This window comes from Octopus bimaculoides, chromosome 2 (genome assembly GCF_001194135.2).
Source record: "Octopus bimaculoides isolate UCB-OBI-ISO-001 chromosome 2, ASM119413v2, whole genome shotgun sequence".
NCBI lineage: Eukaryota > Metazoa > Mollusca > Cephalopoda > Octopoda > Octopodidae > Octopus > Octopus bimaculoides.
The window spans coordinates 86,761,298-86,771,173 of NC_068982.1; the positions used below are offsets into that span (position 1 = coordinate 86,761,298).

Genomic DNA, 9,876 nt, shown 5'->3' on the forward strand with positions numbered 1-9,876 from the left:
ATATATATATATATATATATATACATACATGTCTATATATATATTCAGCATTTTCTTTTCCATGGCTCTTTGTGTTCTTAATTTATTGTCAATGCCTTTGTTGGTAGTCTACATTTCTGATGTATACATTATGGTAGGCAACATGCACTAGTTGAAGACTTTTCAATTTACCAAAGGCTGCCCATCTTAATTGTATTCATCATTCAATTTCTTTGGTCTGATTTTTATCCTTTAAGCAGATTATATGTCCAAGATAGGTGTATTGGTTCACATGTTCAACTATTTCATCATCTACTACTACATTTCCAGCTGTGATTAGATGGCTGGAAATTATCTTTGTTTTACTAATATTAACTCTGAGTCCACATTTTTTGCTTTCTTCCCTTAGTTTTCTGAGCATTTCTGTTGATTGTTTAATGCTCTTGGAAATGAGTACAATATCATCAGCGAATTTGAGATGAATTAGCATGCATCCATTTATCTGACCAATATAGAGAAACTGTTTTGAATACAGATGTGAATAATTTGGGTGATATGGTGTCTCCATGTCTTACTCCTTTATCAATTTTGATATCAATCGCTTTGTTGTTTATAGTTGCTGTGGTTCTTACAGTTGGTGTACACATTCTCTAATAACTTCATGTAGTCTCCTTTGATTACCTTTTTCTCCAGTGTTCTTAGTTTGTCATCAATTTCCATGGAATCAAAAGCTTTTTCAAAATCTACAAATGTGAACCATAATGGTATGTTGTGAGTTTAGCATTTTCCCTCGGTTAGTTTCTAACATGTATGTAGTCTATTGTGCTGTAGTTTTTCCTGAAGCCTGCCTGTTCTGACCTAGTGTTCTCATCCAGCATAGTTGACTTCAACGGAATCGGAACTTGGAACGTAAAGGCAAAGGAAATGCAGTTAAGCATTTTACCTGGTGTGCTAACCATTCTGCCAACTTGCCATCTTATTTATTAGAAACAATAATAATAATAATAATAATCATAATCATAATCATAATCATAATCATCATCATCAAAACCACCACCACCACCTCCTCCTCTTCCTCTTCCTCCTCCTCCTCCTCCTTCTTCTTCTTCTTCTTCTTCTTCTTCTTCTTCTTCTTCTTCTTCTTCTTCTTCTTCTTCTTCTTCTTCTTCTTCTTCTTCTTCTTCTTCTTCTTCTTCTTCTTCTTCTTCTTCTTCTTCTTCTTCTTCTTCTTCTTCTTCTTCTTCTTCTTCTTCTTCTTCTTCTTCTTCTTCTTCTAAATTCAGGCATGGTTGTGTGGTAAAGAATAAAAAATTCCATCTAATGATGTATTGTAATAGCCATGTATGGTAAGTGCTTGGCCTGGTTTATGACTAAAACTCTGACTTGAACTGCAACTAAAACAAAGGTGGTGTTGTAGCATTTTAGCAAAGAATGGTTATTAATGGTTCATCATTGAGCTGGTAGATATACAGTAGAAAATAGAATGAACAAGCAAAACATATAGTATCACTTTAGGGCATGTAATTTATAATTGAAACATAATTGTAGGGTTGTTAGAGTAAATAAGGATTAAGAAATAATGCATAAAGTCTCTTACAGCTGTTTCTAGAATAGCAATTCACATGGCGTATAGGTCATTGATTAAAGATTTCCATATAAGCAATTATTCTATTTTTAGAGAGGAAGAATTAAGGAATATCCTTAATAAAGGATATTAGTAGTTACCAGTTCCATTATTGAAGAATTAAGAAATACCCTTAGTAAAAAATAATAGCAGCAGTTCTAGTGTTGAAGAATTAAGGGATATCCTTAGTAAAGAATAACAGTAGTTACCAGTTCTGTCAGGAAAGAATTAAGGAATATCCTTAGTAAAATATAATAGTAGTTACCAGTTCTTTTGTCAAGGAGAGGGTGAGGTGGATTATGAGTGGAAGGCCTGCTTGGAAATTCCTCCATCTTGTCAGATCCTGTGAACTGTTCATCTCGTGCTAGCATGAAATTTGGATAATAGCACAAGTGCATTTTTAAATGAAGTAAATGATGACCGTCTACTTATAGGTGATTCTGAGCCATTTCTTTATGCTGATTTCAAATATGTGCTTAGTTTTTGCCTATTACACATAGATTTTGCACAAATAGCTGCCAAAGATATGATGAGTTTTCTTGTCATTCATTCCCTTTTGTGAAATTATGAACAAATGACTAGAGCAATAATAAAAATGATATGAATAATGTATGTAGGCCTATATATTGACTAAATATATATTTTTTAATGCACTTACCATGGCTTTAAAGTAATTTTACTCCTTTTCAAACTTCCTTTTCTTTGATTTCCTTCCAGCTTTTGGTAGTTGCAGTCTTTCTTTAGGGTCCAGCAGTAATCTACCATCATGTTTACATTCCACCTTCCCTGGTACCATTGTTCTATTTCTTTAATGTCCTAGTGAAATCTCTCACTGTACTCTTCATGTAGATTGCCAAGGTTCTCTAGGAAAGAAAGGAGGTGTGAGTGAAGAAAGTGCATTTTAACACTCATGTTGCACCCAAGCTTTTTGAAGTTTTGCAACATGGCATCAACTATGACTTTTGTAATTTTAACACTGATTGTTTCCCAAAAAGTCCTTGATAACACACTTGAAGCTCACCCATGCCTGTTTTTGAGATTCATATATGGATTTCATATAATCTGGTCTTTCACTAGTTTACAAATGTCAGGATGAACAAATATTTCTGCTTTAATTTTTATATTTGGGAATTTTTTAAGAGATACTGAAAACATGGTCCATCTGTAGGTGAAGATTTAATGAACTGTTTCATCAGACTGCATCCTTTGGTAGGTTCAAATCTCTCAGCAAATCATTGAGCTCTTCCTAAGTAAATAACTGCAGACATTCAATTTCGTCAGGAGTGTAGTCATCACCTTCTTCACATTTGTCTTCTTCAGCACTATCTGATGTAACATTCTCCAAAACAAGAGTGGGGAGAAGAACTGGAATGTCAACCCCATGTGCAATAGGCTGTATAGCTAGGGGAATACTATGATACATTATCTTACGTTTTTGTTTTCTTTTTTTTGCACTATACCCATCACTTTTAGTAATGCAGAAATAACAATTGTCAACATGGTTACTCAGCTCTTATCACACCATCAGTAATCCAAAGAGCATTTCTTTTTCTTACTGGCTTTCCAGAGTCTCAGCTCCTCCACACAAGTGAGACATATTCTGTGTGGAGCCCAATGCCTGTCTTCATCACCGAGTTTAACACCAAAATAGGCAAAGTATAAATTTTTACAAGCTCAGTTATATTTTGTCTCTGTCACAAGTATATGCATTGATTTTAAATGGAATTTATATGTAAATATCAACAACAACTGACTTCCGGAACTACTAAAACAACACTAAAACATCAGTTAGGAATCTGTGCACAGATCTTCAAGGTCACGTCATCTGTCATAGTTACCAATGACTCTTTGATAAACTTTATATTGGCTACTATTTTACCTTTACTAATATTAGGTCAGCATTGGTTTATAGCAATCTATTTTGTTGAGCAAAATAAATCAGATAATCATGGTCATCTGATTCTCTGGTACCATAATACAGAAAAAAAACCCCAAAGCTTTATTACAGAAAAACTAGACAAGATAGAGAAAAACTAATGACAGATCTGAAATCAGCATAAAAAATTGCTTTAAAAAGTTAAGTAGAGATTTAAATATACAAAGTCATGCAGACTTTGTGTAATCAATGATATAATGATAGATAATGACGATGATATGTATGTTGTAACACACACATGCACACACACACACACACACACACACACATGCACACACACACACACACACACACACACACACACACACACACACACACACACACACACACACACACACACACATTCATATATGCCAGGTGTTGAAATGCTGAAGAATGATAGAGGTACAAGCATAGATGTCTTGCTGTAGAGGAGGTACATGGCTGAAGGTACCGTAAGGAGGTGGAGCTCAATATAAATATATATAATATATATATAGAGAGAGGTAATATTTATCCCAACTTATATGTGGATGTTCTGTTAGAACAAACTATACTGCAGTAGCTATCAAGAGAGAAACTCTCATATTGGTATTTTGGTGCATAATGCACTCTTGTTTATATTGCTAGCAGGGAGACAAACCCTTGCCACATCCAGTGCTGAGACTACTGGGTTACATGATTTTGACCTTCCTTGCTCTTGTCAATGATGGATGCTCAACCACTAGAGATAACAGTGATTCATCTCCCTGCCACTGATATATAGATTAACAGTGCCAGAACAGGTGCTGGTGTCATGATTAGCCAGTATGAGAGTTTCTCTCATGGTAATTACAGATGGTTGATGGTGCACTTGCACTTAGTGATTCTGAAAAGAAGAGGCATGACAGTGTTACTATGACGGGGTGCTACATGTAGAAAATACATGGGAGAATGAGAGTCTTCCTAACGTGGACCCAACAGAGGTTGGGTCTTTCTGAGTTGACAGCAACATGATAGATAAAGCAATTATGGATATGAAGACAGGGAAAGCCCCTGGTCCATCAGGAATTACCACTGAGATGCTTAAAATGTCTCATGGCATGGAGTATGGCCTAGTCACATATATGAAACATGTAAAAGAATAAAAGAATATATATACACATATAGATCTTTCTCTTTTTCTCTCTCTTTATATATATATATATATTAAAATGCATGTAAATACACACATGTGCATGTGTGTGTGTGTAAATAAGAAAATGAGATGACAAAGTAATAAATGATTATCTAGTGAACTTCATTAGCTTACAGCTGTTTCTGCTATAAGATGCAAATGACTTTGGGAAACCTGCCAGCAATCTGATCACCTATCAATTTAGTGGGCATACTAGCCAGAAACAGGAACAGGCATAAGTCTTTCCCAGGTGAAAATTATACAACTCAACATAGGTCTGTGGTTTGTAACTTTGGACTTAATGTTAGAAAGATCCTGAGTCACAAACCGATATGGAAAAGGAGGCTATGGATCCTTCAAATGGGCAGAGATTTGGAGATGTTCTTAATGAAGACTTTGATGAGAAGGAGGTGGAGATAGAGACATATAACATAGAGGACAACTAGAAGTTCTTATGGGACAATCTACTGAGGGTGACAGACCAAATCTGTTGTGGGAGCAAAGCTTTCACTAGACTAACGGTGACATGGTAGTGGGATAGTGAGGTAGACAGGGCTATAAAAAAGAAGAGATGGGCTTGGAAAGACTGCAAGATTTGGGGTTGCAAAGAACCATAACAGATAGCTACAAGAGAAGCTAGGCATAAGGTATATCTAGTTAGGGCAGAAGCAGAAAGGAAGAGGTTTGCCAATGTCTTATATATGAAGTTCAGAGACTTGACATGTTCTGGATTGTCCAAAAACCTTGCAAAAGTAAAAAACCTAGCAAAAACCAAAGTCTTAGTAAGTAGGAAGGCAGACAAATTACAAATCCCTTGAGGTAGATGGCCTTGCTCGATCTGCAGAAAAGGCATTGGCAGGAACTCCATAAGATGTACCCTGTGTAAGCTATGGACACATAAGAGGTGTAGCAGTATCAAAGGAAGGTTAGCAAGGAGGTTAGTTTTTGTGTGTGGAAGGTGCACAGGAACAATAAACACCAAAAATGTACAGAAAATAGATTCCATCACATACCAGGGGGGAAAACTAGAAGTAGTTGATAGCTTTTGTTACCAAGGTGACCAAGTCAGTAGCGAGGGTGGATGCTGTGAGAGCATAGCTGCTAGAATAAGAATAGGCTGGGCAAAGTTCAGAGAGCTCCTACCTCTAGTGGCAATAAAGGGCCTCTCACTCAGAATGAAAGGTAGACTGTATGTTGCCTGTGTGCAAACAGCCATGTTACCCAGCAGTGGAACATGGGCTGTGATTGCCGAGGACATGTGTAGGCTTGTAAAAAATGAAGCTAGTATGCTCTGCTGGATGTGTAATGTCAGTATGCATGCACATGTCAGCAAGCATCATGTGAGAAAAGATAGACCTAAGAAGCATCAGATGGGATGAGGTAGTGAAGCATGATCTTCAAATGTTGGGCCTCACAATGACAAGCAACCGAGACCTTTGGAGATATGCCATGCTTGAGAAGACTTGGCAAGCCAAGTGAGATTGTAGCCATGGCTGATGCTACATAACTGGCCTGTTAAAAGCACCCTTCACCCTTCAATCATTAGACGATAAGCTGTGCTTGTGAAGACCTGTCAAACTGAGTGAAATCATAGTCGTGGCTGTGCTGATGGCACATAAAAAGCACCATTTAAGTGTTGGGCCTCATGAAGGCAGTGACAGGTGACCAAAACCTTTGGTGATATAGTGTGCTTGTGTTGACCTGTCAAGCCAAGTGAGACTGTAGTCATGACTGATGCTGGTGTCGGGTCAATGGCGCCCATGCTAGTAGTATGTAAAACATACCTACTTACACTCTCAGTGTGGTTGGTATTAGCAAGGGCATCCAGCTGTAGAAACCTTGCCAAATCAAATCGGAACCAGGCTTACCAGTTTTCAGTCAAACTGTCCAACCCATGCCAGTATGGAAAGCGGACGTTAAATGATGATGATGATGATGATGATGTGTTAGAGAGAATCAAGATTTTGTGGGAGAGAAGTATGTATGGACAGATAATGGTATGCTTGCTCTTAGTGATCCTGAAAAGAAAGAGGCATGAAAGAGCTATTATGAAAGACTATTAAATGTAGAGAATGAAAGGGAGAAAGGGAGTCTTCTTCATGTAAACCCAATAGAGGGACCAGCTATCCTAGTTGACAGAAGTAAGATAGATAAGGTAATTAAAGATATGAAGAAAGGGAAGACTCCTGGTCCATCAAGAGTCACTGCCGAGATGCTTAAGATATCTGGTAAAGTTGGATACAGTCTAGTCACCAGTATAATTAATTGGCTATTCAAGAAGATGTAATCTCTAGTGACTGGTGCAGCAGCATCATAGTCAGCTGCTACAAAGGCAAGAAAGACACCTTCAGATCCAGGAAAACATGGGGGGAAGTACTGAAGGTGGATCTCAAAATGCTGAACCTTATGAAGGAGATGACAGATGACCAAGATATGTGGTGAATTGCTGTACTCGAGAAGACCTGTCCACCACAACAAAATTGAGATCTTAAACTCAAGGTGCCACGTAAAAAGCATTGATGTGGATGCTAGTGCCACATAAAAAGCACTGGTGATGGTGTCACTTAAAAAGAACCCAGTACACTTTGTTGAGTGGTTGGTGTTAAGAAGGGCATCCAGTCATAGAAACCAAGACAAAACAGACTCTGGAACCTGGTGTGGCCCCTGGCTTTGCTGGATCTTGTCATGCTGTCTAACCCATGGCAGCATGGAAAAAGGGTATTAAATGTTGATGAGAATGATTATATATATATTTCTATATATATTCTTTTATTCTTTTACTTGTTTCAGTCATTTGACTGCAGCCATGATGGAGCACTGCTTATTAGTCAAACAAATTGACCCCAGGACTTATTCTTTGTAAGCCTAGTACTTATTCTATTGGTCACTTTTGCTGAACTGCTAAGTTATGGAGACGTAAACACACCAACATCAGTTGTCAAGGTGGGGTTGTCAACATCAGTGGAGGACACACACACACACACACACACACACACACACACACACACACACACACACAGATACATATATACGATGGGCTTCTTTCAGTTTCTGTCTACCAAATCCACTTACAAGACTTTGGTCAACCTGAGGCTATAGTAGAAGATGCTTGCCTTAGGTGCCATGCAGTGGGACTGAACCCAGACCATGTGGTTGAGCAGCAAGCTGCTTACCACACAGTCACTCCTGCACCTAGCCACTTTCTGTTTATATTCATCTGTCTATATGTGTATATATGGATATACATATATATACACACATATATATCTATATGCATACATATGTGTGTGTGTATAACAACAAAAAATATGTACAGGGAAAATTATATGTACATATATACGACGGGCTTCTTTCAGTTTCCGTCTACCAAATCCACTCACAAGGCTTTGGTCGGCCTGAGGCTATAGTAGAAGACACGTGCCCAAGGTGCCATGCAGTGGGACTGAACCCAGAACCCTGTGGTTGGTAAGCAAGGTACTTACCACACAGCTACTCCTGCGCCTACATATATATATATATATATATCTGTGTGTGTGTGTGTGTGTATATATATATATATATATATATATATATATATATTTTGACGTGTGTTTGTGTGTGTATACAAAGTTATTCAAGAGGAATGAACCAGTTTTATTGCGCAATGTTTCGGTAGGGGAAGGCAATAGAAGGCTCCAGCTGCGGAGTGGGGCAGAGAATTCTTGGGAAGATCTTATACTAATAGATTTGAACCCTGAATCTTCTTATTCATCCAGACTTTTTTAGAGCTGTCAACCAGCTCTCCACATCTGGCCTTGTCACCTTGGTAGAGTTAATGTCCCTGAAACTGCAGCCGAAGACTTTCTCAATAGTCTTCATTGGTTTTTTTTTTTTCTTCTAAACCTTATACTGGGACTTTGTGGGCTTGAAACTCATTTGTGCACATGGCATGAGCTTTTCTAGTTTCCTGCACTGTTGTCATCTTGAGGTCATTCATGACAGCTCTACTGGTTGACTAGCTTACTCCTGTCTTGCTGAGGAGGCCTAGCAGTCCTCTGCTGACTTGATCAGCATGTTCATTGCTAATGCAAGGAGGAACACTGAGATAGTGTACCTGGTGATTATTCTCACTTATAGTTAGTTCCAGTCAAATTTCAGCTGATCAAAGGAAACCTTTTAACCTACATATGCCATAGTTGTCCATAATGTAGTCTGCCTTCTTGAATACATGGTGTCTCTCTAGTATTGAACTATTGGTGTTGGCCAGATCCAGCTACAGCACTGTGAGATCTTCTCTTCCTTATGCCTCTCTAACAAGTTGGGTCATACCTATGTGTTTGAGGCAATTAGGGACTCCTCATATGCCTACCTTCTGTTCTGATGTGCTGATGTAACTACTATTCAGCTGTAAGTTGGAGAGTCTCTTGGATAATGTGGGAGTGTGCCCTCTAAAGAAGTCTCAGCTGGAATGGTGTACAGTTCCTCTTAGAGTCAGCTTCATCCACAGGTCTTTATATGACCACCTGCTCTCAAATACAAACCTGATAAGGGGAAGGGGAAATTAGACAACCTTACATGCCCACTCCACCAAGGCAAACAAACAGACATCGTCAACATTGTACTCCACTTATTTTCATCAAACAAGTGATTCTGATTCAACTCATGGTGCCATATGAAAGCAGAGTGGATGAAGCCCACATTTACAAGTCAGAAAATAAAGCAGTTTAACTATCAAGGTTGAGAAACTCTGACTTAGAAACTAAAGTCCTTGCTATTGAGGTGGGAGTGAGAAAGTTTGTTGGAAAATTTACCTATGATTTCATGAAATGACTTGCAATTTCTGGGAGAAAGAGCATCAGAATTCATAAGGTAATGGCAGAACAGCTGAGAAAAATTCCAACTGGATCTAGTCATCAAGGAGGAAAGGGAGTGAGTTTCAGAAAACATAATTCACCTTACATTCAGTCAACAACTCGGACTGAACTGGTACCTTGGCTCTGGGACACCTGAATCACCCAGAAGGGTTGCCATCTGTACAGTAACACAGAATGTGGGAACAAGGGTATTCAGGAGTTATGATCTGGATGTAGCCTGACCTCCTTAGAGTAAATGGTGTTAAGAGCTGAAACACTTCATTGAGAGGGCAGGCTTCTTTGAAGACCTTCTGCTGTTCATCTCAGCCCAGAGTTTCTTACTACATATATGTATATGTGTGTGTGTGTG

The 9,876-nt window shown here is 38.4% G+C and overlaps 1 protein-coding gene and 1 long non-coding RNA gene across 2 annotated transcripts in view; one reads left to right on the forward strand and one right to left on the reverse strand.

Annotated features, from left to right (window-relative positions):
* Window positions 1-9,876, reverse strand: part of LOC128251577 (uncharacterized) — a 100,144-nt gene that overhangs the window by 4,325 nt on the left and 85,943 nt on the right. The window contains exon 2 of the long non-coding RNA XR_008267176.1: window positions 2,262-2,466. This is a non-coding gene — a long non-coding RNA (uncharacterized LOC128251577). The remainder of the gene's footprint in view (window positions 1-2,261; window positions 2,467-9,876) is intronic.
* The window catches only part of LOC106875806 (early growth response protein 1-B), a 130,686-nt gene that overhangs the window by 3,732 nt on the left and 117,078 nt on the right, over window positions 1-9,876 (forward strand). The gene's annotated exons all lie outside the window — the stretch shown is intronic.